Genomic DNA, 4,207 nt, shown 5'->3' with positions numbered 1-4,207 from the left:
TATTCATAAAGAAATAAATGCAAAGAGAGAGCGAGATATACCTAACATAAAAAAAAAGGAAACTCAGACAGGAAGCTGCCATTTTGATAATGTGCTAATGTAAGAGGCCACTCCTATTGAAATGTAGTGTTGCAACCACTGTAAGGAGAGTTAAATTAGCATATGAAACTGTACTTCTAATAAATCAGCATAAATGTAATGCTGGAATTGATGGCTTAATAAGTACTCTTCACATTAAATATTTTATTTTTCCATAACTGCCTTATGCTAGTAGGCTACTTTGAAGTTCACTATCTTTTCTAACATAATAGCCCATTTTCTTTAATGAAAGACACTGGAAACCTCTAGTAGTGCTAATGTACACTGCCTTCAGCTAAGTACACTCAGCTCTTTCTGTTTCCTGGACTAATGCTATTTCAGAAAATTATTTCTTGATGTTCCCAAATCAAGACTACATTAAGATGGCATTACGGTTGAAGGTACATATCATTAAGTCCGGGTGAAATACATTATGGGAATGGTCTTATTTATTCCCAATATAATTCTTCCAATTGGACATTCAGAGTTAAGATTATCCAAATATGCTAAGATATAGAAATGCTCACTTAACCCTCCCTATTGTGAGAGCATATATTATCCATATGTTTATGATTATGTTGTTTTAGCATTTGTAGTCCCAGTTTAAGGGAAATTGAATTTAAAGAGATAGTAGTTTGTGGATTTTTGTCCCCTGGTCTACACTAAGTCTCTCATGTAGACTCTTATTCCTCAGCAGGCAGAGAAGAAATTTACAGGTGGAAAGATAATGTATAATTGCAAAAAAAGGACCATAAATCCTGAAAAAGTAACTTATTCAAATGTAGCCACTGTGTAAGATTTCAGTGAGCATCACTGAGCTAGGAAATTTGGATTGTTTGCATTAATCTGATAAGATTGCTTGGATCAAAGGCTGACACTTAGGAGAAACCTTTCTTCAGGAAGATATTTAACAAGTAGTTTTAACTCCAAAATGCATATTTCATTTCATTGATTGCATAGAAACTGTAATTGCCATAATTTGGGAAAAGAAGTGCTGGATTTTTCATGCATAACAAAAGTCTGAACCTCTTCTTTAGCAGCAAGGGAGCAGAGTATGGGCTCTCCGGGAGCAAAACACTGAGCTGACCCCTACAGCACCGGTGAGGGAAACACCGGTGCTCGATGGAGCACTCAGCCCAGGGCCACAGAGAGCTGGCAGCAACCCCTCCATGGCAACAGGGCATCTGACCTTCATGAGTAAAGAGGCACCAGCAGTTCTTTATTGGCGACCAAGCAGGGACCTTCAGAGGAGCGGATCCGCAGGGCCAGCATCTGAGTTAATGGACCAGCAGGGCTACAATTGTTTTGATTCTTTAATTGGGCAGCAGGGAGCGTTAACTGCCTGGCAGGACTTAGTTAATGAAGTGACGACAGAATTGATAAGGCTACCTGAAGGATCATTGAGTCTGATCCAAAGGCAAAGATTCATTTTTGTACCAGGAGGTCTGTTATGTAATTAGGCACTGACGTAAGCCAAAAAGGGAGCTTTAAGTTGAAGACCCTGCAACTTAAAACCTGGGCTGGGAGACCACACCTGTGGTCCTGAACTGGCATCAAGTACTGGGGTATTTTTCTTTCCTCTTTCATCTCAGAATGACTCCCAGGCCTTAAATAATTGGTTGGTATGTGGATGGGGTGAAGGGGAGGCAGGAGTCCTGTAAAAGGCATCCACACCGCCACATGCAGAGCCCTGTTACAAGGAACCTTCTGGTTACTTAATAAAATCAAGACATGGTGGGCAAGACCAGAAGCGTGGCTCATAAGCATGTGGACATACTAAGGCCAATGTTGGCCTATAAGTCTAGGTCTGTAGAGGGATTGGGCTCTCGAGCCTGGCAGTACTGGACCTGTTTCCGGTGCCAGGTACAATCAGGCTGCCATGATTAAGATGCTCCAAAGTCTATAGCCAGCAGTGCACAAGGGAGTGTTGTGTTGAGTTGATGTTCAGGTGTCTTTGATCCTGAGTCTGAATGACCAGGTACCTATTTCCAGCAGCTCTTAAACACCCGATCCTATAATCAAATTAAGACACCTTAATTACTTGGCATCCATACCCCATATAATTACTGCAGAGCCCCTGAAATGCTATGTTACTCCAGAACAGTGTCTTGCAAGGTTAGGAGTATTACTCTATGCTAAAGTGCAGTAACATATGTGGCCCTTCCATGATGCTATATTCACCCACTTAGAATCTACATTGTTCACTATAAAGAGCTTTAAACCATTCATTCCTGTGATACTCTCCTCTAGTCATGATACAAATAAATAGGCTATCCCCCATGGGCCACATCTTCCTTTCACTGAAGTTGTTAGGAACAGGACGAGGCACAGATATCCTAGTGTATACTGTAGTTCTTTCTGACCTTCCTTATCATTCTTTCCATAGTTATATCATGCTTCAAGTTGTTTATGTTGGTTTAAATAACAGGAAAGCTTTCATTTATTTCAAACTTGCCTGGTTAGATGAGGTGTTCTTTCAATATGCTTTTGATCCAGCCATTTTCCTCCTGTGTTTGAGGGGCTAATTGTGTATAAGTCTAGGGTCGCATATGTATTTATGCATTGAGTTGCTGCAAAAGTGTTTCATATATCCAGTTCCATTTGTAGTAGCCTGTATAGGGGAAAAAAGGACATGTGCCTCCTCGAGCCATTCACTGTTCCCTAGGTACTACTTGGTTCTTGTTTGAGCTAAATTTTAAGAAAAGAGAAAAGAAAGATGGCAGATGGGAGAAACATAAGAAAGTGGGAAGACAGATTTAGGACTTTTAAGAACTATGAACCTTAACACAAGCCCAGACCTTCAAAGACATTCAAACTCCTAATTCCCACTTAAATCTCCAGAGCTATTTGAGAAAGACAAAAGCCTTACTGGTTTCAATGAATAACAGGTATAGGCACCATATCCTACATTAAGGTAGATCCCCTGGCAAACCTTACTCCTGGAAAGTCTTTAGACTTTCTATCAGCACTAACAATCTGGAGTCAAGTCGTCCATGATTTGTATAGGTTTTAAATGTTATCTATACTTTTGCTCAGTTAGCTTCTTTGGAGTACAATGACTTCACAATTCCATAGTTAGTGATAGATTTGTCAAGCAAAACCCAGTGGGGAGCCTCTCCTGCCGGCTGCACGCCCGCTGCTGAGGGTCCCACTGCTGCCTGCAGGTCCTGCTCTTACAGGTGCTGCTGTGGCAACTGCTCCTGCCCCACTGGCTCAGCTCTTGCCAGCTCTTTGAATCTCCTTCCTTGTGGTCCCTCACTGGTCTCTACTGAGTCAGCTGCACTGCCCCTTTTATCCCCCTCCAGGTGACCCAAGGGGCCAATCAGGGGACATGGAGGGTGAGTCTCTGGGGCCTGATTGGTGAGGAAAGGGAATCCCAAGTCCTCCAATCATCTTTTGCCCTTTCAAAACCCCTGGGCTAATACACTACCAGCTAGCCCATCACATGTAAATGGTGATATCAGAATTAGTTTACTCCAGCTCAGATTGAGCTCTTTCTGTTCTAAGCCACTTAGGTTGTATCCACGTAAGCAGGGGTGTGCATCTGCAGCAGCACAAATAGTAGTGGTGCAAATCTGTGCTGCTACTTTGTACTACAGTGCACACCCCTGCCCACACACTTTGCAGCGGGACACATTGTCTCACTGCTCTGTGTGCTGCTGGGTGGGCTAGGTGGGGCATATGGTGCCTCAAAGTGCAGGGCTAGTTGGCAGGCAGCTCCCGCACTGAGGCACCCTGTACCCATGCTGAGGCACCCTGAGCCTGATGGGGTGTGGCACTTGGAGCCAGGGGAGCAGGCCAACTCCCTTACTGGTTGAGGTGCAGTGTGCCTTCAGATGGGGACTCCACATACCTTGGAGCAGAGGCTCCATAGCACAGCCCCTGTGCTGAGGTACGCAGCCAGTCCAGGACTGCCTACTCCTGTCCCAAGGCATGCTGCACCCCAGCCAGCTGGAAAGCAGATGGCCGGGGTGCAGGGTGCTTCAGTGTGGGGGCTCCACAGTAAATGGAGACAGGGGAGCAGGTAGCCCAGAGTTGCCTGCTCCCCTTTCTCCACATTTGTCCTGGCACAGCACTTTGGCCTGTTTTGCACTGCTTTTTTTCTTTCAGGGTTTTTATTTTTTTTTTA

This window comes from Gavialis gangeticus, unplaced genomic scaffold (genome assembly GCF_001723915.1).
Source record: "Gavialis gangeticus isolate Ggan-Ray unplaced genomic scaffold, GavGan_comp1, whole genome shotgun sequence".
NCBI classification, from domain to species: domain Eukaryota; kingdom Metazoa; phylum Chordata; order Crocodylia; family Gavialidae; genus Gavialis; species Gavialis gangeticus.
Note: the sequence above shows the minus strand (reverse complement) of the source record.